This window comes from Heliconius melpomene, chromosome 13 (assembly GCF_056956725.1).
Source record: "Heliconius melpomene rosina isolate 202511_hmr_F chromosome 13, ASM5695672v1, whole genome shotgun sequence".
Taxonomy (NCBI): domain Eukaryota; kingdom Metazoa; phylum Arthropoda; class Insecta; order Lepidoptera; family Nymphalidae; genus Heliconius; species Heliconius melpomene.
In genome coordinates, this window is record NC_140401.1 from 4740410 (window position 1) to 4768347 (window position 27938).

Sequence of the window (27938 nt, forward strand, 5' to 3'; positions counted from 1 at the left end):
TTTTGAAAAATTTTAACCCTAAAGGGGTGAAATAGGAGTTGAAAGTTTGTATGGAAAAATCTTTAAAACGCCACTGATTTTTATAAAACTTGAAATTTAGACTTTTAAAAATATTTCGTTGAACAAATGTTTCGTGGTTTATTAAAATTCACCCCTAAATAAGCAAGCGAAGCTGCGCGCGTCCGCTAGTCATATATACATATAGACATTATGTCTAACAATTATTATCTACAGTATACCCTAGCCGTAAATGTAGAGACAGAACTTGACCCACCGTTCGCAATATAGAGTGACGGGTGCTGCATTAGAACGGATATCATGTCACAGCCAGCATTCTGCGTTTGCACCAGCACCTTTGACCTTGCACGTACCACTTTCAAAATGCCGCATTCCTCGTTATAACACGACATGTTCACGATTTACCACAAGTCTATTGTTCCTCACTGAACTTATAACGTCGGCTTATTGGTTAGTCGCGTCATATATAACGTGATTAGACGTCCCGTTTTGAATGGAACTGTACCGTTTGTATGTCACGGTGTCCCGGGACGTACAAATGTCCCGTTTTTTTTGTAATGGCGTGTAAATTTAGTTGGTCGAAACAAATCTATTTGTATTATATTTATCTCTAAAAAACGATAGCACATCTCTAAGTAAATGATAGCCACCCTACAATGTCCCGTTTTGAGCCGACCGAAAAATGGTCACGTTAGTCATACATGCAAAAACAATTAATTAGGATCCATGTGACCTTTCCATGTTTTGAAATTATCTATTACGAGCCTACAGTATAGGTTACATGATATTGAATAAGTGTAATTACATAGTAACATCTTTATTCGTATTCGTAGAGAACGTTAACCTTCTATTATTGTAATATTACCGTGAAATAAAGCTCCATGATATTTACAATTATTTAAGGATAAGATATATTATCGAGGTACGGCGTTAAGTTCCGCCACTCAATACGCAATGTCTCCAGAATTTGGCGGAAAATGGGGAACGGAGTGTCTTAACACTAAGTTCACTCTGTCTACCCTGCTATGTGTGAGATACAGCGGATCCTGATTTATTGATTTATTTTATTTCTTGAATAATTAATATTTTATTTTAAGAAAATAACTCAGAATATTATTATTCACGCTTATCTTTTTTCTTCATATTACTAACGCTATTCTTTTATTTAGTATAGTTTGCTTAAAACATTATATTATATTATATTTGGGCAATAAAGAGTCCAATATAACCTTTATTTGTAGCTAACATAAGAATATATTTAAAAAACACAATTGCAAAGTTTTGTTTCATGTTTTTAAATATTTAAATACTTACGTCAAGCGTTTAAGGAAAATTGAAAATTATTTATGCAATTAATTTTATTAAACTTAAAAATATTTTCAAATAATGTGTAATAATTGGTTTCGGTGATTAGTTTATTTTTATATTGTCAATTTATAAATTATACATAGTGAATATTACTGACTCTACATTTAAGCTAGTCGATAATATTATAGATACATTGTTTGGCCTAAAATGGGGGAACGGAGTGTTTTAACACTAGGTTCCCTCTGTCCACCTTGCCACAAGCGGGATACAGAGTGATGCTGAAAGAAAAACGTTAAAATATTCGTCCTTACAAACGAAACCTTGACGATTTCTTCTTTGGTATTTTACTTAGCCATATACATAGACATAGAACCTTGCAGAACTTCACATAACAATTATTTTATGTAAATGAACACACACACATAGCTTCGCAGTTAAAAAGCACCAACAAATATGACTCAAAACATTCAATCTCTCACAGGCCATTGTATTCAAAATCGATTTATCAGTATGACCGTGAAATATTTAAGTGAAGTTCATGTGTGATGATAACACTTGTATTATGAGTGAAAAAAAATTGTTTTGATGTTTAAAAACACATGTTTTATATATAACAAATATATATTAAATAAAAGATTCTTGCAATAAATATGGCAACATTTTATTGATGTGTTGTTGTAAAGAAAATTAATGCAATCATATTTATATGTCGCTATAACTAATAGTAACAAATTTTGCTGTCATATGTTAGAAAAGAAAAGTTTAAAATCTAGGTCTCTCTCGTAAAATACTATATTTAACTACAGGGAAACGTCACTTATTATAATTAGGATATGTAAATTAGCTTAACGTTGTATCCCGCACACAGCAGGGTAAGTAGAGGGAACCTAGTCTAGTAGTAGTAGTTAAAACACTTTCCGTCACATTTTCCGCTGAATTCTGGAGATATTGCGTGTTGAATGGCGGAACTCAACACCGCGCTTTGCCTCGACACCAAAGCGAAGAAATATAAATATAAATAAATATTTTATTTCCTCGATTGGGGATAGAACCCGTAACCATTTACAGCCTCAATATGATGTGTATTGTTAATAAATTTTTTTTTTTTTTTTTTATTAGATATTATCATGCGATCAGTCCAAGGACTATGAACAGATGTATGGAGAGTTATAATGGCTTTTTAGGAACTCATTCCCCATTGGAAATGTTTCCTATATGGAATAACTGCCTAGCATGACGTTGGGTTGGTTATGTTTAGAATTTGTTTCCTTTTTAGTCGGTTTATTGCCATAGGTAAGGTGAGTTGTTCGGCTAATTTATTTGGGTGACTTTCAAGCCTTTTTTTGTATTTATAATTATTGATCTGTATTTCCTCTTTCACTGTAGGTATTTGGAGATAGTTATGCATTTCCTTAATTTGTATGAACCATGGGCAGTTCCCTATTTGTTTTAAGATATAATTTTGAGTTCTTTGAATTATGTTAATATTGGAGACACATGCAGATCCCCAGAGTTGTAGGCCGTAGGTCCATATTGGCTTTAAAATCGTTTTGTAAATTAAAAGTTTGTTGTCTATCGATAGTTTTGAATTTCTTCCGAGTAGCCAGTGAAGACATTTATATTTCAACATAATTTCAATTCTTTTTGCACGAATGTGGGATCTCCATGTCAATTTACTGTCTAAATGCACACCAAGGTACTTAACACTGTTTTGCTGTGGTAATTCGCGACCATCTATGGTGACTACAGGACACTGTTCTTTTCTGAGAGTAAAGTTGACTTGTACAGATTTTGTAGAATTCACTTTTATTCTCCATTTATTCAACCATTGGGAGACAGCATTAAGGCTATTTTGGAGGGCCCTTGATGTTTGTTCAGGACATGTATTGTATGCTAGCAAGGCTGTGTCGTCAGCAAATGTTGCTATTGTTACACCGGTGGTTTGAGGTAGGTCAGAAGTGTAAATTATGTATAAAACTGGTCCTAATACAGAGCCCTGAGGGATACCAGCCAAAATTTCATAGAAAGGGGATGTATATTCGTCCTCTTTAACCTGGAAGATTCTTTCAGACAGGTACGATTTCAAGAGTCCAAAGTAGGTATGCGGTAAGAGGGATTTGATTTTATACATGAGTCCACGGTGCCAGACCTTGTCGAACGCCTGCTGTACATCGAGAAATGCCGATGAGCAATATTGTCTTCGTTCTAAAGCTGACCGTATAACTCTACAAACTCTATGTACCTGTTCGATAGTTGCGTGCTCTTTACGAAAACCAAATTGGTGATCAGGTATGATACAATTTTTATTGAGTGTTTCAAGCAATCTATTAAGTAAAATTTTTTCAAATAATTTTGATAATAGTGGTAACAAGCTAATGGGTCTATAAGAGGTTATTTCGTTTGGTGGTTTGCCGGGTTTGGGTATCATTATTACTTGCGAAACTCGCCATAGTGCTGGGAAATAACCAACTCGTAGAATACTGTTAAAAAGAATTTTAAGATACTTTATAGCTTTATGTGGGAGTTCTTTGAGAATTATTTTGTCTATTAGATCGAAACCTGGTGTCTTTTTATTTTCAAAGGAATTTATAGTGGTTAATATTTCTGATAAATTTACAGAGCGAAGCGGAAAATCGAGCTGAAGGTCCTGGCCAAGAAGATCATCTATGTCCCTATCGTCACACTCCGTTTTTCTATCGATAGGCTGGTACACTGACGCGAGATGTTTAGCAAAGACATCGGCTTTTTCCTGTTTTGACCGCGCCCAAGTGCCGTCACATAATCGAAGCGGAGGTTTGGGATTAATTGGCTGATTACAATTTTTGCACGCTCGCCATAAGGAGTAATCAGTAGCATGAGTAGCAGTTAACGATTCTATACGTGTTTCTATTGTTTGATTATCAATACTTTCAAGAGAGTCTTTGAGGTCTTTCATGGCTTTGTTAAATGCTTTCTTGTCGTCTGGATGTCTACTCGTGTGCCACTTTCTGCGCAGTCTTCTTTTCTCTAAAATCTGTTGTTTTATTACCCAGGGTACATATTTCTCACGTGGTACCTCAATCTCTTCAGGAGTAGACTTCCAACATGCAACTTGGATAGCTTGAGTGAGCAATAAGACTGCTTTGTCAATATTATCTTCTGTTTTAAGAGCTATTTTAATATCTAGATGTTCATCTACAACTTCTCTGAAACTCTGCCAGTCTGTATGTTTATTATGTAACCGCAGCGGTTTTTCTATTTTGAGCACTTTTGTACTCAACGCAAGAATGACTGGAATGTGGTTGGAGGACCCATCAAGGCACGAATCTATCTGAAAGAACAGCTTAGATAACCCCTTTGCTATGAAAAAGTCGAGCACATCAGGAAGTCTGTTTGAGTCCGTTGGCCAGTGGGTTGGCTCAGATGTGGCAAAAGTAGTCAAATGGTTTTTGTCTATGCTACTTTTTAATTCTTTGCCTCTCGTTGTTATAAGCCTTGAAGCCCAATGAGTGTGCTTCGAGTTCCAGTCGCCTCCAGCGATAAAGCGATGACTAAGAGTTTTATAGAAATCCGTAAATTGGCTATTAATTATTTTATGCTTAGGGGGACAATAAACAGCAGAAACGTTAATATTGCCTTCCTCGACTATTATAGCAACTGTCGTTGCCTGGAGATGTTCTGAACTAAATTGTGGTAGTTCATGATGTTTTATTGTTCTTTTAATAATGATGGCAGTTCCTCCATGTGCGGTGCCATCCGGGTGATTTGTTGTATAGATGTTGTAACCTTTAATTGTCATATTACTATTGGAGGTGAAATGTGATTCTGAGATGAGTAATATATCCAAGTCGTGTACGGAAAGTAAAATCTCTACTTCATTTTTGTTGGGTGCTAGTCCATTTATGTTCCAAGTTGCTATTTTTAAAGTAATCATTTATTTAGTTTGGAAATCAGTGTGGTTATGAGACCTAGCAGGGTACTCATTTGTTGTAAGATTGTATCAATTTTCTCCGACTGCTTTATAAACATAAGTTCGACGGTGTTGGCTGTTTTATGTGTTTCTTCTTCGGATGTGATTTTCGATTTTAAAGTATCAGCGTATGATTTGTCACTTCGCATTTCGTTCGTAGTTGGTTTTCCGCTGGTTCTTTCTTCTTCCATAGGTTTGAAGATAGGTCTGCGCCGGATTTTTCTAGCCAATATTTCCTTATACACCTCACAACCCTTATAGTTAGCTGGATGTGGGCCGAGACATAATGCACATGTAGCTGGCGTGTTTCGATCTATTTTTGGACAATCTGCAGTTTTATGGCCTTTAGCACATTTAACACAACGAGGTGGTTTCATACAATAATTTTTTGTGTGTCCATATTGCTGGCATTTCTGACACTGCACTACAGATTTTCTCTTCTTAGGATCTTCAATTGTGACAGTTTGATGATAAATAACTTTAAGATTTTTAACTTCTTTATTTCTGGGTCCCGGTAGAAGATTTACGAAGAAAGTGGATGTGGGGGCCTTATTTACACCAAATTTTGCATTTATAATTTCTCCATTTATTGTATTTCCCGTTTCTTCAATAGCTTCTGTAATTGCACTATGGGGTGTAGTATGATGTAGGTTACGTATAACTATACGATAACACTTTTGGTCCTTCCTGTTAAATGTGTGTCCTATAAGATTATTTTCACGGATAACAGAGATGATTTTTTTATATTCGTTTATATCAAGTGTGTTGATCTTTAGTTGATTCTTATTTATTATTTTATAGAAAAATTGAGACCTTTCAGTAACTTTTTCAAGTAGTTAGTTCTGTTAATTTGTTTACATCTTCTATGCCATACAATATAATAGGAGGAGGTCTGTTAGTTTTCTTAGGTATATTTGTTTCCATTTCCATGTTTTCAGTAGGATCAACAATAAGGCCAGTAAAGCTATTGGTGGTTGTTAGTTTTTCAGGGGAAGGTGACTTGGATAATTTTTTCCTCTTTGGATTTCTGAGAGTTGGTACTCTTTGCCAATCTGGTGGTTTGTCAGTTGATGATTTTTCACTGCTTTCATTTGTGATTTCTTTGAGTTCACTTGAGTTGAGTCGGCGATTTTCATCAGAGCTTGGCAAATTGCTCATGGAGTGACTCCTTGGCCTTGTTATAAATAAGCTGGGATGGAAGGCTTGTTGAATAAATTTTTTGTTTCCAGTAGCATTAACAGCAACAGGAGCCTGGGAACTCACTCCTGTGCTGTCTTCGGTAACATATTTCACACTCTCCGGCCCGGGTACCAGAGAGCGCCGGGGGTTAGCCGGATCGCATGACAAATCGCATTCTCTATTCTGTGACATTTTCATAAAAAGGGGGGTTGGGAATGATACTAGTAGCACTTTCCCAAGGTGCTACTGCCACAATCTGTTTAGAGGGTATTTTAGTCCTCAAGGCTTGTGGTAGCCTTGGTACAGGTTACTTAACCGCCGCCTGTGACTCGGCGTTGTTACTTGTTTTGCACCACCCAGGGGGCACGTGTAGGGTGGGTCTCAGGAAGAGATGGGAAATCCTACGGACGCAAGTAACTTCACCCCCCATTGTTAATAAATAAACAAAAAATTCCAAATCGTGATTTTTATAAATAAATATCAGTGTAACAGACTACTGGATTTAATAGCTATGTCGTGACGGGGGGCTTCCGCCAGGTGTAAAAAATTGGAAATTGCTTATTGTAAATTAAATATACATAAACTACGGTTCCGAACTGAATTATTAATATAATTATATTGAATAATTTGTTAATAGATGTGTATTTTATTTATTTATACACTTTAACTAACTTAACATTGTTAACGAGTCAATATTTTTTTTGTATATAATTCTTGATTTTAAATACAGGAAGGAAATATAAGTAAAATTCACTTTTAACATAAAGCTTTATGAACAGAAGATAGCAGAATTATGTATGTACATACACAAGTAATATTCCACCAATTTTCATTCTTTGTTTTTTTTTTATTTCATAGCAGGGTTAGCAGACCGAACCTAATGTTAAGACACTCCATTCCTCCTTTACGCTGAATTCTAGAGGCATTCCGTATTGAGTGGCAGAACTCAATGCGGCGCTTAGCCTCAGTACCCGAGCGTGATAATGAAAATAGTAAATATTTAATTTCCTCAGGTGGGAGTCGAACCCATAACCTCTGCCTGTAAGCTAATCAGGTATGATTAAAATTGATTTAATCATCCTTTATTCAGCCAAGCCGCTAAAATATTAGAAAGTTATTAAATAAGCAAAATCTTTTATGACCCTAAAAATTATGAAATAAATCCTACAGCTTTTAATGAAGACCAAGGGAAACAATAACAATAATAATGTATTGAAAACGGTATTGAAAAGCTTTAAAAAGTATTTTATTATGTTTTAAGTTAGATTTTTGGAAAATCAATACATTTACATATATATATACACAAAAACGCGTGTACTTATATCAATTATTTATTAATACTTATCATACCTACCTACCTGCTGCTATAAATATTTAATCCTATACCTCCAATGCAAATGCTTGGATATGGAAATCTAGTACATTACTAAAATTTAGGTCATTGAAATATGACTATTAGGCCATCTAAAACGCTTCACGTCGTTTTAGGTACTATATATTAGACTAGATCATATTAAACTCGATTAACCTAGTATTTCGCGTCTTGTCTGTTACGGAACGTATTTCGATGAAGCAACTTTTAAGCCAATAATAATTATGAGAATCGACATTGCGTGGACGTAATACGGATTTTATAATACTATTAAAACTTAATGTAACTTACGTTAGAGTTACGATTGCGTTTGAAAAGTTTAAAGTACTGAAAAATTGGGGTATATGAATTACTAAGAACTTACTCAGCATAGAAGTAAAAAACAAAAATTAGGCTTAGCAATAATCGAAAGTTACTAAATTTTATTTGTAAAATAAATTTCAATTTCTATTAAAACCTACTTTCATAATATTTATATTATTACAAATGGGCTTGAATATGAAAAACGACAGGTTGTCCCAATTCATTGAATGTCTATACATAATGAAATAGTGCGCCAAATTACTAATATAGCGATTTAAATTATGCGATTCGATACAGTTTTTACAGATTGAAAAATTCATACACAAAAAGAAACTAAAATGTATATCGTTATCGTCAATGTCGTTTTCCAATATTAATTGATATTAATTTAAAACTCTAACTAACTTGGTATTGTTAATAATATTATGTATGTCGGTATTTTGTCGGTATATTTTTTATTTTGATATATTTTATTATCTTCAGAATTTCTATTTGTCTGTTTAATTTTGTCTATAGTTTTTAATTTATATATAACTGCCGAGAAGTCAATCTATATAAAATATATTATACTCACAAAAAGGGCCATACCGGTGTAATATTGCAAAAAGGGTAGCTCAAAAAAATTTAAAACGTTGTTAAATATTTTTTTTCTTTTTTTCGTTATAGAGACGTTTTAAAATATTCAACGAAAACAGATTCGGTTTTTTTTCAATCAATCAGTATACAAATGAAATAATCGTATATATAAGTTTTTTGAGAAATGCAGGAAAATTTTTAATATATTTATGTGGAGATTTATTCTTACTATAAGCCTGCTCTTACTATAACAAATAATTAGGAGACAGTGGTAGAATAATACACAAAAAATATAGCAGCTAATAAAAAAAAACATAATTTATCATTTCCGATGTATAATATAATATATTATTTTAACATAAAGATGGATTTTTATCGATTGGATATGTTATTTTAACATAAAGATCTCACAATGACCTTTACAGTCAATTAAGCGATAAAAAGATTACTTTGATTAGCTACCTGCGCTGCCTGCGTTTAAAAGGTTATTAAAATTTACATTAATTTACTACATAACGACCAGACTTCACCGTGAACTGTGAAGTATTAAATACTGCGGACGACTAGGATTACGGACCTTTGTGGAGCTGTTAAATTCTCACATAGCCATAGCAAATTTATATACTAACTTAACTTACTTGTAACTTACGCAAAAATAATTTCTATTTAGTACTTTATGCTGAAAACTCTTGAAAACATTAAAATAATTAATAAAATTAAATTTGTTAGTACTTTGTACTGGTGATATATAACTTTAATTAACTGCTCTACTTACAATATTTACTTCAAAAATGAAAGTCGACATTTTCGCAAATATTCATATAACTTTCCATTTCCAAAATAAAATACGTACACCACAAGTCCATAAAAATACGTCAACATCGTCAAATTCATATAAGAGAAATATCTCTTTCAAATAAGGATCACATTTATAAGTTGTAACAGGTTCTTGAATGGCTCTTACGAGATGTTTTATGGACTGCTATACATAATTCACATTATAAATACATATATTGCCTAATCGTTGAACAAACTTTATCTTATTTCAATATTTGAATACGTAACCTTATTGTTTTATGGGTGTTATGATTTGAAACTTTAATCTATTCTATTGTTTTTAATTTAGTTCTAAACGAAAATGAAGAACCCTTTCTGTTACTTATAAAATAAGCTCATCCACATTATAAAAACATTGAAGCCGTACTGAACTTCTTGAAACTCTATTAAATACTTATGTAAATTTATTCAAGTATTGAAATTGTTTATTCACACTATTTTTTTTCCAGAATACTTTTCTGAAAAAAAAGTGAAATAAAAATGCATATTATTTTATTTCCAATTTTTGCAAAAGGCTTTTTTTTAATCTTTAAAAATTGCCTCAAGTTTTTTATATCTATACTACAATATAATAAAAATAATATTTATATTATTCGTTCAATAGTCAAATAATAAACATAAAAAAAAATAACAACAAATGTTTTTATCGTCAAAATAAAATCAGTTCTTCCACTAAAGCGAGCACAAATAGAAATCTTTGAAATTTCAACACAAGTCCAATATTGAAAGCATATAAAATAAAATAAATATTTTGGCAGTCTGCGCGCGCGCCGCCTTACCGTCGCTTACGCGTACGTTAGGTAACAAAGATGCGACACCGAAGCCGCGTAAATGCCATCGAGGTTCCCACGACCACCATTGTACGCGCAGTGTCTAGTTCAACAATTAAGAACACTATTTATGGATACGCGTGCCCTGTTTACTTGTTTTGGTATTTCAAGTATGTCGTACATACGATACGATCGTAACTCGAGATATAATGATATATTATTACATTTTTAGCTTTTTTTGGAGTTTATATCTTGTTAGTGAACGTAGTCGTGGTGCATGGACATGTCATGGGAGTGGTTTGTATAATGCATCGTTCTGCAAGTTCAAAGTAGTTACGTAAAGGTAGCTTTTGTTTTCAAAATTCAAATTTGGTCCACAATCTCCAATTCTATAAAAAATTGACGGACTAAAAAAATTAGAGTGATGACTTTTGATGATGTGCTTAGTAAAAATATAAAATCATTGTGACACAGTGCGATAGTGTCTGAACGCGAAGGTTGCAGGTTCGATCCCTACAAAACAGAATGAATTATTGTTAGCTTTGTCTGTCAGACCGGGGCCTGGCCTTGGTAGATAAAGCTAGTAGTAAGATATCGCCAAGTACGAGGCTCAGTTTCCTCCACTCACCCGCAAGATGTCAAACATTAGGCAAAATATTCTTATTTTTAATTATATTAAACCATAATTTCTATAGCTATGTCATTTTTGTTCTCATTCTTTTAGAAATAGGAAGACCTATTTTATATAAAGTATATAATTATAACAATACAGTATGATTGTAACTTTATCCTTTAAATAGCACGTACAAACATTTATTCAAGTATTTCATATATCAATTAAAAGAAAGATAATTGTGAGATTTGTAAGGCATTGTTGGCCGTGTGACACGGAACCTACGTATAAACTACAGGATAAAAATTGTTTCGTTTGTGTAGTAGGTAACGCCTTCAAGGTCTGTCTTAGTTTCGAAATTATAACGATTCGTTTCGCTAATATGTAATATAATTGTTTAATGCATAACCACGTATTTAGATATAATATAATAGTTAATTTTTCATGTTACAATTGGCCTTGCCATAACAAGGCAATTGAAAAATAGAGGGAAACAGAAGTAGCGTCTGTACTTAAATATCCATTAACACAACACAAAATATTTACTGGTTGCACAAGAAATAATTATCCTATTTGAATAGCAATTTGCAGTTTTACGTTATATTTCAAGTTATAATCGTTATATTTGATCAAATAATATACGTAACTAATTATAAAACAGGATGTCATTTCTATCCACTTGCAATAGAATTTGCATGAACTATAGTAATTTAGAACACTTTTGAATATTCTAGTCTTATAATTTAAGTAAAATATTTTTCCTGAGAATAAGTAGAGTTGGTAAAATAAAATATAGGTTAATATAAAGCATTACTTTATATATTACTGTTTTAGATTAATAAGTTAAAAAGCTATTAGGGCTATTTTGATAATTTATTTTATCACGGTAGCACTAAGAATGAAATAAATTCCTTATGAGTGAGGAGTTATTCTATTGTTATTAGTTATTCCATCGGCGAGGTCGAAGCGGGCGTGCACGACGCGACCCCGGAGCGCGCCTTGGGACACTGTTTTTTATGCAGCCTACTTGTCGAAATAACTTAAGTACGCTTTCGTTTCAACTATTTGCACCTCTGGTTTCATTATTTTAATACGAAACGCCTTTTAAAACGCTACCTCCTACAGTCACGACCGAGATCTCGATCAATTAAGATTATTAGATTAATCATGTCCATATGTATAGACAGCTTTTGAGTAACCAGCTTTTAATATTATGTTCACGTTTTCTTTTTTAATATTACATGTACTGTAACTATGAGGCCACTCGTACATGAGCACAAAAGTGTGACTGTAAACGTGACAAGGTGTAAGTTTGATACCCACTCGAGGGAATTAAATATTTAATGTTATTATTTTTCGAGTTCTAGTGTCGAGGCAAAGCGCGGCGTTGAGTTCCACCACTTAACTCTACTCTCATTCATGTTTACAAGCATATACGTTGCCACTTCCAAAATTTAAAATATCTTTAAAAAAAAGTTCTAACAAGTAAAGCTTATTACACTGTTTAAGAATATTTAGAGGATAAACATGTATGGAATTAATGTCTATTAAATGTAATGCAGGATAGCTGCCAGCTAATGTAATAGATTGTACCATTGATTTTGAAAAGAGCAACTGTTGAGTTTCTTGCCGGCTCTTCTCAGCAGAACTGCCTTCCGAACCGGTGGTGGCTTTTTATTCATATGTTCATTCGACGATTCAAAAGTGCTTATAATAATTGCCTATTTGAATAATATTTTGAGTTTGAATTTGAACATACACTCAACGCAATGCCTCCAGAATTCGGCGGAGAGTAAGAAATGGAATGTCTTAACACTATACCTCTCTTCCTACTCTGCTACATGCGGGATACAGTGTGCAAAAATGTACCTATGTAGGTACTTGAATTTAATATTTTATTATTTGTAGACTTTTGACATTTGCTTATAATTTTTTGACACACTATTGCCAAGCACGTGATTTGTCAACAACGAATGCTTCGCCAATTATATCATCTCGGATGCCTTTTAGGAGGCGCAGCCGATGTTAAACGAAACCGGTCGTATGGCATTTGACTTATCAACTATAACATTCACCAAAATATATTTAAATAGTTTCATTGATGTCGTACTTGGATTTCAATTGATAAATAAGGTTGTTTCTTATTCAATAAAAGTATTTGTAGTGTGTAGCCTTAAATAAAAGAAAAATCGGAAATAATTATTTTTTCTATGAAATACGTATAAATTTTTACCTTATAGATATTTCATAGGAAAAAAATCCTTGACTTTCATTAATTTCTCACGTCGTGTCAAATTTCATAACTGTAAGTCCACGGGAAGTAACCTATAGTTTTTGATTACGCGGCGAATATCATAATAAATATAGCAAAAACGATTCATTATTGCTCATATCTTTTGATTGCATTAACTTAGAAGCTTTTTTTATGCTGCAAGGGACTGTAAATGAATATTCGATATTATTTACTTTTTTACTAATATTAATTATTTTGCCATTTTTAAAACAATATCTATATATTAGAAGTCTTTAAACGCGACAGATTGATTGTTCAATTCCGACTTGAGATAATGGTAACGAGGCAACACCAATTAAAAGCAATGCATCGAAAATCTGCCAAAAAGTGGAGAAGAAAAGTGTCTTGATGTTCCCATTAAGTGTGAATGTCGGAGTGTCTTAACCAGGTTTCCAAATTTGTGTTTATGCTACTAGAAGTAAAATCCATTTAAACATCGATATCGTAAATTGTCTTCAATTAATAAAGAAAAATACATTTGTAAATATCATTCAGCAAAGGCGTCAAATAGATCTTTTATTACATACAAACATAGTATATTTAGGTGCATATTGCTTACATATAGCTTTTTACAGCAAGAAATAAATTCTAATACATGTTCTATGTATACAACTATTGAAAATTTACTTGGCAAGTGGAAGACTACGTAACAATGTGATGACATCCGGACACAGTATTAATGTTAGTGCTCATTGGACTATCTTTATTCCTATAAAATGATCAATCAAAGGTCAAGAGACACGTAATAGGTCACTTTGTTATTTTTAACAATAGTAATGTCGAAAATGTTTATAAGTAAAAGTTAAAGCTAGTATTTGTGTAGTAATAATATTAAATGTATGTTATTTTACTTTGTCGTCCAAATATGTCCTAATATAAGTAAAATTATTATTAGAGGTGATTTATCCTCAAAAATCTTTGTTTTTTTATGTTAATTGCATAAATATGCATATTCAATTAAAGTGACTTAAAATATACTTAAATATATCCCAACAAAATTAAGTAACAGTGTGCAATTTTCATATTCTTTTTTCCTTTCAGATCATGATCAGCTAGATGTGTCGAAGCAAATATATGCAAAGTATGAGGTATCACACCGCCGGAGCAATGCGGGACTCGCCACATAGTACCGACTAGCTGACATTTGGTACACGCTATCTGTTATATTGAGGTAAGTTCAATTCACTTTTAAACATATACCTAAGAAAGTTATAATACAGCAGCCTTAGATAAAAAATATGCAATAATAAATCGAAATCCCATTTATATTCATATATAATTACGTTTTAATTTATTATGTTTCACTTTTAAAACAAATATTAATCCATATCCGGTAATAAGCACTTCCCGAATTATATTAATTAAGTAATAAAAAGCAGCGCCCCCATTTAGTGGAGAGAAACTAGCAGGCTTTTGTGCCAAGGCCGACGAACAAATTGATATTACAGCGAGAGTGTACCGGCGGCGGCGCACCGACCCGCGCTTGCGAATTCACCGCTTGTCACGTTTTTATGTGACTGCAACGCTCGCCAATTATAAAGTCTTCGGTCACAAAACGACTCATTAGGTGTGCTGCAATAGACTTCTAGACTAGGAAATCTGGTGAACTAAAATTAAAAACCCGCCAAGTGCGAGTCGGACGCATGAAGGGTGCCGTATAATTATCTATAAAACTGGAGCCTGGAGCCCCGATAAATATTAATTTTATTATGCTTTTTAGTATTTGTTGTTATAACGTCAACAGAAATACATCATCTATGAAAATTTCAATTGTCTAACTATCATGGTTCATGAGAAACAGCCTGGTGACGGACAGAGAGACAGAAAGACGGACGGACGGCAACTCTAAAAAAATAAAATATATAATTAATTTTGTAAGCTCTGGTCTTTATATAGGTACATCGAGAGTTCAATGTGCCAGAACTAAAATTAGCAACATAAGACAAAGCTTGATAAGAGGCAATACGTTCTGTAATCTTTTAAAATATGACCCTTTGCTGGCGGGTTTTAATTAAAACTTGTTGTCGCATCGCCACAAAATCACTAAAGTTTTTAACGTGCGATAAATATTTTGCAACATTTAATAAGCTCAAAACTTTACGGATGTTTTAAAATACTAAGATTTTAGGTAGGATACAAGGTCAGTTATCGTTTGTACGATTACCTATTTTGATTTTATTTTTAGGGTTCCGTACCTCGAAAAGTAAAAAAAGGTTGTCGACTTTATTCTCCGCGTAATCAAAAGGATGTTTCCCGTAGACTTATAACTGTAAAACTTAAGAAAAAATCGAAAAATGGAAGTTTTTGTTTAAATTACAGATAAAAAATATTTGGTTAGTCAACTTTTATAACTTGTATTCCCCGTTGAACTATAATCCTGAAATCGGTACGGAAACCTCGCTGGAGGAGTCCGACTCGCCCTTGACCAGTTTTTAAACAAAGTCATAGCATCTAACTTTCCAGTGACATCTTTAACCGGCACCTAGTCTGAACTACAAGCATATATCGGCATCAGCACAAGTCTATTGCAAGTGATTGCGATATCCTCTCCTCATCAATCATGGGTCACAGTGTAACGAATGACCGCTAATGACGTGGTAATGTTGATATTCAAATCAGATATTTCAAATCATATGTGCAATATGGCGCCTACTCTGGTCTATACAAGTGTCTATACACTACTGAATAGTGCCTAATAATATTTGACGCCGTAATGTCTTTGATTCTCTCCGCTTCATTGAATACGTCCATACAATATGTCATATTTAGTAATACTTATACATATTATGTATCTATGAAAGCAATTCAAGTTAGTTTGCATAACGAATGATTAATCAAATTAACATTAACTTCAATGCAATAAAAAGCTATTTATGCCAAATTATTATTTGTTAGCAGAATTCGATTTGTCATTGCTATACTATAAAATAAATAATTTTATGTATTTATTTCTTTTAATCAATAAAAAACGAAGGTCAGCATTAAGTCACAATATTGGATGATCATATTATTTTCAGAAACAATTTAATTCCTTGTAAAGGACGAGGATAAGAATGATATTTTTTACTTCAAATTAAGTATTAGTCAATAATTATAACATTTTATATAGAGTAGGTTTTTAACTCACTTCTCATGTGAACCTTCCAAATCTCTCGCCTGCAAATCTTAAGCATCCAGTTTGTCATTTCAAAAGTTCTATAGTTATATGGACCGTCGCTTGCTTGCTATATGTATTTTTTGTGGCAGAGAATGTTTCCTCTATATCGGGTAAGTATTTTATATATTTAAAAAATATTATAAAAAAATTGAAGTTTGGTATATAAATAAATAAAAAATTATTGACAAAAAGCATTACTACGGATACATTTACACTAACAATGGTTCAAAAGTCCACACGAGTGTCAACTTATGTTCCCCGTAGTATTAACCCGAAATCAGGTATTAAAATAAAAATACAGTCTAAGAAAGTAACGCTTAAGTAAAAATGTAAATAATAAAGAAAAATTGGTAAAAAAATGTATTAAAAAGTAATGGAATTAAGTAAGTATGTATTAAAAAGTAGTGGAATTAAATAGTTTACAGTACTTTACTTATATACAAAGAATGACACAATACAGAAGTCATAACGGTATAGAAACGTATTATCTTTCGAAGTTTCTATGAAAAAAATAGACAATCGTAGATAACAAGATAATACTTAATTACAAACATTTGTTAATAACTTAAATAAATTATAAATTAATTTTAAACACACTTGAGAAAATACAAATAAATGACTAATTTTAAATATTTTAAACTATTGTTAAATATCAAAACAACATTTTTACAAAGCAATGTGTACTTAGAGACTAATTGAACATTAATAATTAAAATTACGAAATTCTTTAAGATTTATTGCAAAGAAGTAATGAACGTAGCCAGTTTCTGGGTTAAGCCAAATAAAGTAATAAAATAATGTATTTATACATAATAGGACACTTGTTTCCATATTTGGCGCACATTTTGTAAGAATAGACAAGTAAACTTAATATACAGCAGTCCCATTAAAGTGAAATAAAATACAGAATATATATAATATCATAGACTTTTAATATGGATACTTCGTAAGGATAGATATATACGTATAAGTTCACATTACAATAACATTGTAAAAAGCTAGTCTGGCTTACTTACAAAACATATTCGAATTGACTTATTTACAATCTAATAATTATATCGCAAACCTACGTCTATACAGATTTAACATAAAAATTACTTTTCCAGGAAAAGCGAAAGACTATTTACCTTTCTTTCATGGCCGTGTGACATTGACACCATTCTAGTTCATTAGTACCTCATCCCCCGGGGATGCCCCGTCCCCATGATGATTTTCAATTCAGGGTTGAATATTTATATTTAAGACATAAACCTATTCTCCATGCCCGTGATGCATATTTGGTAAATTATGAATCAGTATATAAAAAATAAAATCGTACATGCCCATTTAAAATCTTAGAGGTCTCCTGTCATTTGAAACTATACGAGTACAGGTACAAAATGTCAAGGATAAATTGCTTTTAAACTATTCATATTTGTTGCATAAAGAATTAGTGAGGAATTTATTATATAATTGATTTGTACATCTCTATTCATATTCTTAACTTATTGTAATAGTCTCCTCAAAATTGTTTTAACTTTAGATTTACAAACATTACACAGGTGCCTAAACAGTAATTATAAATTAAGTAAATGTTATTGTTATGGTAAAGTCATGTTTTTAATTTTTTGTTTTCTACGATTTAAATACTATAATATTTTTTTTTTCTCTGTATCCAAAGGCCTAAAAATTTACAAATAAGCGTCGAATTATCAAAACATTATTGTACCGATGGTTTTTTTATTAATTACATAATAAAAACTCGTCGTCAAGCATCTTAAGAGACTGTTTCCAAAAACTGTAAATGAAAATTAGTAACGCAATTAGTACATGAATTCCTCAGTTATAAGTTTTCATTGGTCGCTTAGATTTGATTCTAATTCTATTTATCCTGCTAAGTGACGGAAATCAACATGCACTATCTCGAATTCCGACGAACGAACGAATAAACCTAATAAAAACTTTATTAATCAAGTTTATTCTGTAAAAAAGGTTACAAAAACATACATATATTTTAACAAATATTTATATTAAAAGATTCCTTCATGCTTAGAAACTCGTGTCATGATTCACTCATGTTAGTCCTCGTTAATTATGCACTGTGACATTCAGGGCTACTGGCCGTATTACGTATAAGATCAACACTTCAAATGCCTATCTTTGCTCCACTTCACATGTCTTAGAGCGGTCACGATGTGCATGTCATATATTGTAATGTTAAGAATCTATGCAGTAGCGACTGGTCAGTCATGACACAGGGGCATAAATGCAACAAGTTTTGGGTTCGATTCCCACTCGAGGAAATAAAATATTTAATATTGTTGTTTCTCTGCTCTGGTGTCGAGGCAGAGGCGTTGAATACCGAAACTCAACATGCATTACCTTTAGAATTCGGCGAAAAGTGGGTGTTTTAACACTGGGCTCTCTCTCCTTGCGGGATACAGCGGGAAGCTGATCGCGGGATCGAGCGGGAGCATCTATGGAGTATAAATTGACTATTACAAAACAGTAACTTAGAATATCCAACGTCTTCCATTGACTATAAATAAACACGTTAAAAATACGCGCAACCAATGTAAACATAGTTTTTATTCTAGACATTACGACGAAAGTAAAAGTTGCGTTGCCTTGCATAAGTACACGCCAGTTGTCGGTCCAAATGCAGATTTATTACGCTCGAACAACGTTTAACCAATTTAATGGCCACATTTTTACTTTTCACATTTGTTTAAGTACCATCATCACATATTGTATGTAGACATGTGTTTTTAATGTTAATGCTTATAGCTGTTAGACAAACGCACGTTTTACTTTTGGATTATCTAATATTTAGGCCTGTCGTGCCGCAAAAGTGTGCAAGCGTTGCAGGTTATGGGTTCGATTCCCACAACAAATGCGCGGCAATGAGTATTGCCACTCAACACGCAATGCCTTCAAAACTCAGCAGAAAGTGGGTAGCCAGAGTTTTAACACTAAGCTTGCTCTGCCTGCCAGCGTGATGTTGAAAAAAAATATTTTTAAAGTTTCTACATTAATATAATTTTTGATATAATTTTACGTAATGAAAACGTTCCATATAACCGAACTGGCGGTAAAAGCGGGTTGAGTGCGTTCGTTGCGCAACGCCCGCTATTAAATGTCTCTATTAGACTCCAGATGTCCTTAACAGAATGTGCCCTAACGGTCCCAAGTTACCAGCTCAAACTTAATTCGCTGATAATAGCACACAAGTAGGCCGCAACCTTTAGATCATTGCCCTTGCTTTGCGGACGTTTTACTTGGTCTATATGCAACTTAACTGTTTTTTTTTCCATATTTTCTTATTATACTAGTTAAGCGATTATTTTGTAAAAAATATAATCAATCAATTTGTAATGGTTGATTTTACTGATGTAGCTTAAAAGATCTCTACCATTTTAAAATATGTATAAAAATATTTATAAATATTAAATATTTTTTTCCGCGTAAAGCAGAATACGCAGAGGTAACCTAGTGTTACGATACTCCGCTTGCCACTTTCACGAACATAAAATATATTCATTTTCCGAATGGGAATCGGACCCACCACCACCACATTTATAGTCACGCGCGGTGCCACTGAGCCACTACGGTCTAGTTAAATATATCGCAAAAATCTACATATATAAAGACAATAAAATTTTACTCTTCATGCATGGTCTGTCATATAGCTCGTACTCAAATTTATATATTGTTAAAATAATTAACTTTATATTTGAAAATTTTCTTACATAATAAAATAAATAAATAAAAAGCCTTTTATTTCTTGCATCCTTAGTTAGTAGTTACATTTCATAGTATATAAATAAAATTTTTTCGTTAGTTTTAGTTTTAGTTGTTTTCTAGCATATTGTAGTTAGTAATTTTTTTTTTCTTACATAATAAGCATAATATTATTTCCGTTAAACGGTTAAAACCCTGGCGTAACTAGGTACCTGTATTAAATTAATCTTACGATCTTCGTACATCTTAGGAACGGCCTTGGCTAGAATAAGGCATAGAAAACGTACTGCCCTTGGCTCACAGCAACAATGATATATAGTGATGTGCACGCCTGTGCATACCACCTACTAAATTGTATAAAATTATATGTAACTTATGAATCATTATTTTGAAACATCTATAATTATAGAAATACTTAAATATAATAATTTACTAAAACTCATGAGACCGTCGTCGATTCGATGCACTGGCCACAAATCGGCACTTTAAATATCATCTACTGTACTGGAATGATTTGCATTTTGTAGTTTATAAGTCATTTAAATTAATTTAATTTTCATTTTGCTTTCTGGTAGACTAATAGCGGCGTTGAACTCCGCCACTTAAGAGTGTTGCGGATTTAACATTTCCCATCTGGATATGGAAATAAGAAGAATTCTATATCGGTTTCGATTTCAGCAACGAATATAGAATTATATCGGACTATCGGTTGTTCTCATTAACCGTATATTTTCAAGTACATTCAGTTTTTTACACGATAGTAGAACACAAAAACAAAAAATTGGTAGAATTCAAGCGGGCGAAGCCGCGCGAGAGGCGCTAGTAACAAATATGATAACATTTCTTACGTTGGAATTAATATTAAAAAAATGTTTGCCCTCCTTGAAACCAATGATAATATATTTTAATAATATAGCTATATTTAATATTTTTTATAATTAAGTAAGAATTTAACTCGGAACTATTAAGCAAATAAGCGTACATTTATTTAAATAGTTATCCGCATATGTTGCAATATCGAGGCCATTCATAATAATAGTCAATTACAATTAAAGTAACTTCACATTTTTTCCTTCATAGAATAGGCATTAAGAATAGTATCATATTAAAACAGTCCATTCCCCACAATCCGCCCAAGAAATTACGGTGGATGTCGAAGCCAGGCGTTGTATGTATAGGCTTACAGGGCAAGGAAATGAAAATAGTTTAAATACAAACCTAATCTCTGAAGCCGTCTTGGCGCTGGGAAACAAGCGTGCGATTGTAAACACGACGGTTGTGAGTTCGATTCCCAGTTGGAGAAATTGCATATTTAATATTATCATTTTCTAACTCTGGTTATGAGACAAAGCGCGGGGATGAGTTCCGCCGCTCAACGCGCAATAATTCAGAATTGGCATAAACTGTGGAACGGAAGTGTTTTAACACTAGGTTCCCAGGAACGACAGCCGCAATTATAATAAATTACCATATTATTGATGTTTTAGAAATTATAGTCACACTAACATCGTCATCACTACATGATGCATTAAAGAAATGTTTGATCACTACTTTCTCCATTGTTATAACTAAAAAACCGTAACAAAGCTGTGCTACAATGTTTTTGTACCGCCTCTTGTTAGATTTAAATATACATATATAGGTACTAACAGTATATATAACGTTTTGAAATGTTTTAATTTAACTTACTGGTTGTATTAAGATTTGGTTACTGGTGGTTATTTTTATTATAATTAAAAATACATAAGACAAATTATTTTATTTTAAAATTTTATTTTAAATAGCTAGTACTATAAAGTATGAAGAAACATAGAATTGCTACTTGTACTACAATTTTAAATGGTAGAATTAAGCTTAAATATAACTTCTTGCAGATCAGGCAACAGATTACAGCATCTTGAAAGGATAATAAACCTACAATAGCTTCTACAGTCACGCGTAACCTAATGTTTTCTCATCAAGTAATAATTAAGTTTGGAACGAAATTGTATACTATTACAATATTAGCATTGTGAAAGATTTCAAGTCAGCTTTAATATTAAAAAAATAATTTAAATATAGTAAGTAAATTCGGCTTTAAATAGAGTTTAGAAATCGATCTAAAAATCTATCAAGATCATTTATCTCAGATATTCAGGTCTATGGTCCCCAGCACAGAAAAAAATAAGCTTTTACGTCAACGCAATGAAAATTCATTTCATACAAAATTAGTGCATACTTAAATTCATTTATAACTTAACTTTTATAACTTGTACTTCCCGTTGACCTACAATCTTGAAATTGGTATAAAATAACGGCGGGTGAATCCGACTCGCACTTTACCGATTTTTTTCATTTAGAACTAGACTAATGCTACTTAATTCTTTAAATGCCAGATTATGGCGTCATCGATAGTAAAAAATCCATTAAAATTAAAACATTTGTCGTCTACCAAAAAAAAATTAAAAACACCATAATCACTTAATTCTCAACAGTCAAGGGCAACACTTTATACATTACACACATTTAACATAACTTACAGACTTCCTGTTTGCTAGGGTCGTAGTTGTTCATATCAAACGTACAAGCTTTATAAGTACTTACATAAAATTTGTATTGAGCATTGTAAATAAGTAATATTTGCAAGGAATTCCTTCTGCCAGCTTTGTGTAGATTAATTGCAAATTATTTCTAAAGTTATATATTAAATTTACTATAAAATTAAGAGGATTACTAGAAAAACAAAAAAAAAATCCAAATAATATCCATTTGTAAATTGCTTAAATAAATCACCACGCGAAAATAATCAATCAATTTTCCCTAAATACACTAAAATAATATTAAATAAAAATCGTATAGTTCAAGCAGACGAAGCACCGCGGGGGAAGCTAGTTTTGGTAATATATTAAGTGAAAAAATTTACTCAACAAGAGGCCAAGCATCAAAAGGTCATGGGAATCGCGATGTTACGATGATACTTAGTATATTGGGGAAGAATGACAGTATAACTTTTAATTACTACATTGAATTTTTAAACACAGCTATTAGCTGCGTAAAGGTTGTTCACGCCACAACGTGAATGGCGGCACGAGCGCTATGAATCTAAAGATACAAATCTAAACTATGATAAAACAAGCTTATATTATTATAGATATTAGATAATCTCGTCATCCTTTCCATAATGTCACTATAATTATTCAAACTGTTTTCAATGAAAATTCACTATTTTGCAATGATTACATTAAATAACTTAAATGACTTCCGTAATAAAATCTAAATTCATATTAACTAAGAAATATTACAAAATAATTTGAAAGTAAGTAGACTAGAACTGAATCTTTGACAAATTAAAATGATAAATATCTAACTTATTAACACACTAACACAGTTACTTCCAAGTAAAATTATAATGACTTAAAAAATATATAGAAATAAAAATTTAGAGTAAAAATACATTAAAAAATCGACAAAAAAATATCTATGCTACATAAACTAAAGGGTTACGTCAGTGGTAATATGGGAAGAGCTTACGACAGGCGTGTTTAATATATATTATTGTACTTTCAAATGTATCAGTACTTAAGTATGTTAAAATTTAATTGCTACGACTCACTCGTTCTCATGATTAATCTAAATTATAGCCCTGGCACTTTGGTTATATATATGCCTATATTAGTTGCACTTGCATAACATCCTATATGTACGTAATATACATCCCAATATTATATTACTTATATCATGCTAATCAAATTACGAAAAGTTTTCCTCTTGTGTTTTGTATGTACTATTTAGTTAGAAATTTACTTCTAATTTTTTAAACAATATTTCTTCAACATGATATTTCGTTGACACGTAAAAATCAATGGTCAATAGTGATAAAGATGCTATCAATTACTTAGATAAAAGAAAGTAAAAAGAAAGATGATCCTCTCAAATGAAATAGCGGGCAAGTAGAAGTTATGCAAAACTGTAAATATTACAATTTATTATTAACCCCCTTAAAACTAGAAATATCAGGTCGAACTTTTACTAATTTTAGCATAGGTTAGATCGTCTAGTAAGGCATTACATAAACTGCATGAGAACATTAATGTTGAAATAACAATTAACTTCTATAAAAAACACAGTATTTTCTTATTTATAATTAATACTATTATGTTACTAATGTTTCAGACATTCAATTATAATGCGACATATTAAAATTCATAATATTAAATAACATACTTTAGATTGTAATATAATGAGGTAAATCAATACTTTACTTAAAGTAAACTTAAATTCTATATAGTAAACTAGACGGATGTTAATTAATCTTATTAGTTCTGTAAATGAATCAAATAATTTAAAATGGCGGATGTAACAATAAAAATAATTGTACGTCAAATCAGTAGTGGTTAGTGAATGAGTAAACGATAAAAAATTCTGAGAACGATGCTGTAGGAATCGTCGTGGAATTTGACGGAGGCGGCAGACGGCTCGTCTCGTACGAGTAGGTTAGGCTGCTAGTATTAGTAATACTAGACATACCTAAGCGATACTTTTCATCTCCTAATTATATAATTATTTCCTTCAAGATATTAATAACTATTAAAATATTATCAAATCGCCGTGCGTGCATCACCGACATTTTTTTAGGTTCACACTGTATCCGACACATAGCAGGGTAGGCAGAGGGAACCTGGAATCCTGATCCTAAGACATTTTTGTCTCCCATTTTCCGCCGAATTATAGAAGCATTGTGTGTTGAGTGGCGAAACTCAACGACACGGAACGCGGAGCGGAGAAATAATTAATAATTTCATATTTCATTTCATTTTCATTCGAGGAAATGAAATATTTAATATTTCATTTCCTCGAATGAAAATCGAATCCACAACCTGTGACTTTTACATACCACTTTGTACCACTGCGTTACGCTCTGACCGACAAATTAATTTATTTAAAATTAATATAATATTCTTGTTGAAATAAAGGTAATGTTTCCATTTTAACAATATAATAATTTTATTAATAATATAAAATATTAATAACCTGATGACCGCAGTAGAATATGTAAAATAAATGTATATTTAAGTTCACTCGCAATGTCACACCTGACCTTCAACTGCATTCCGCACCGTGTCATCCAGGATGCAAACTATTTGTCGGGGCAACAACCTCGACCAGCTAGACGAGACCGACAATCAGCGCTAATTATGGCATTCCTAAAATTGTAGAACTTGATTTACACTAACAAGGAAAATGGTCCTTTCACTTAATTTTTTCAAATGTCTTTGTTTTGCGGTTAATTACTTATTTGTTAGTGTATTTGTTATTTCAGTTGTAAAGTGATTTAAATATTATTTATACTAAGAGAAATATAAATTTTAATATTTATAATATCTTATTTATTTATTTTTTTAATTATTACACAGCAGCTCGAAAGCCAGTCGTGGAACAAGGCACAAACGTATGAACGTAACAGGTATTGGGTTCCATTCTCACTCAAGAAAATGAAATATTTAATATTTTCGTTTCTTCGCTCTGGTGTCGAGACAAAACGCGGGGTTGAGTTCCACCACTCAATACGCAATGACTCCAGAATTCGGCGAAAAGTGGAGAACGGAAGTGTCGTAATGGAAACGGCGTTTTTTAATACTAGAGTTCCCAGGTCCTAAAAACACAAAACTAAAAAGAAACACTATAACTAAATTAGCTATCATGACATATTGGCAGAGCAGAGACAACAACACTTACCTATATATGAATAAAAAATAATAATAATAATTGTATCCTGTTTATTTACGAACGGGTGACGCGTAGAACTGACTCACTGTCAATCAATTTCATAGTGTAGGTACTCGTACATACGACACTCATTCTACGCATTCAATATACGACTGTGGCATTTTCACCTCTCCTGAGATATAACTCCGTAAGTCTAGCTTTTACTATACTTGTTGATTTCTTCTATCTTTTCTTTTATCTTTGGTTATATATTGACAAATTCAGAAACTTTTTACTTTAACTTTTTTACCTCGGCATGTTTCATTCTTGTAAAAGGGAAAGAATTATATTAAATTCCCAATTTTCATCTTATTTTCTTTTATATTCAGCGTTTAATATTTCTTCATTTTTATATTAAGCTGGTTATTTTATTTTTTAGCGACTCAGCTGAGAATTACCGGAAAATAATACTTGTTGTGTTGGATTAATATAAATTAATATTTAATCAACCTTTAGAAAACATATAGGAAAGTAGGTTTTAAAATATAATATGTAGATGAAGGCAAAATTGGAAAAACTGAAAATTCTTTTCAATTTTGCCTTCATCATCAATGAATAAAAAATAACAATGCATAAAAAATAACAATCGACAAAACAATATGTGGGCGGGAGCGACAATGTAATTGATAAGCACAATCAGTGTATCAAGTCTGCAATTGTGCACATAAGCAGTAGATACTCTGTCCCTATATGGGTTCGATATCGTTTGGCACGCGCCGTAGGTCACTGCTATTAGCGTAATTGTCTGTCGCGTGGGCGACCCATTGTTTAATATATTACGTAAAAACTTACCACGGATATATATATACTAGCGGCCCGCCCGCGGCTTCGCCTGCGTGAACTACGTTATTATTAATTTCTGTCTCCACGAGTACCTACGTCCTATAAGTGACGTCCATGTAAAATTTGAGACTCCTAACATTTGTAGTAATGAAGTTTCATACAAACTTTCAACCCCAAAAACAACCCCTTAGAAGTCGAATATTGGAAATTTCCGTCTTAGCGAGCACCTACGTCCTAAAAATACTCCTATGCAAAATTTAAGAGTCCTAGCACATGTAGTTTCTGAGATTTCGTGATGAGTGAGTGACCTTTCGATTTAAAATTAAAAATAATATGAATTTTATAGTAAAGATTGATCTTAATCTATTATTATTATATTATTTATTTAGATCTGCAAAATACATATATGTATATATATGTAATTAAAACATGATATTTAAAATCCATTTGGTTGATGACTTATTACCAGAGCATGTGGTTTTTAGATAAGGTCTATCGTTTGAATGTAAAATTATTCAAATCAGCAAATCAAAATGTCAGTGACAGATTATAAATTGCAAATGTTTTAATGAATATTATATTCTTCACTCTAGAGTGTAGTGAGTTTTTATGTTTAAAATTATCAGCAAAGGAATATTATAACTTTCTATAAAAAAACTCGAAGAAAAATGTTTTTAGAGTTCATCACAAGGGGGTTTATTACAAGATCTCGTGGAAGTATTAAGCTGAAATTAATATTAAATATTCTGGATTACGGTCCTGTGGAAAACAGAAAAAATCAGCTTCAACTTCATCAGCTTGTAAGGCAACGCAATCAAAAGATTTTGCTGTATTTTATTTGAAATCTTCCGGGTAATCAAAACCTATAGGACAAGAAGTAACAACTTATGATATAAATAAATAATTAAAATTTATAAGTATTTAATGGAAAATATCATTACAAACTTATATTTGTAAGTCATTTTATACTAAATGAATACATATACCCGCAAACTTATGTATGTTGACGTTTACAATTTTGTTGTACTTCCCGTTAACCTACAATCCTGAAATTGGTACAGAAGCCTCAATAGGCGAGTCCGACTCGCACTTAACCGGTTTTTTTTATAAATCACCGTAATTACAGAATTTGGTAAGGCAAGCAAGAATATTATTGCATTTGTATGTAATAGTAATAAGTTGTTATTGCTGCAACGAAAGTAAAACAGACAACTTAAAATTAGATCAATTTCGTGACTGTCTATCAGAGATGTAATGTTAAAATGATTGCATATTTGATAAATATAGTAGTAAGTATAGTATTTTTACAATAATA

General features: G+C 32.1%; 1 protein-coding gene across 2 annotated transcripts in view; it reads left to right on the plus strand.

Moving 5' to 3' along the window:
* The window catches only part of LOC146532596 (uncharacterized), a 44297-nt gene that overhangs the window by 9405 nt on the left and 6954 nt on the right, over positions 1–27938 (plus strand). Inside the window, exon 2 of one of the 2 annotated variants that reach the window (XM_085196542.1) lies at positions 14260–14389. The gene's annotated coding sequence lies outside the window, so the exon portion shown is untranslated. Of the gene's footprint in view, positions 1–14259; positions 14390–25966; positions 25989–27938 lie in introns of those variants that run through there. The other variant, XM_085196543.1, reaches the window with a different exon arrangement.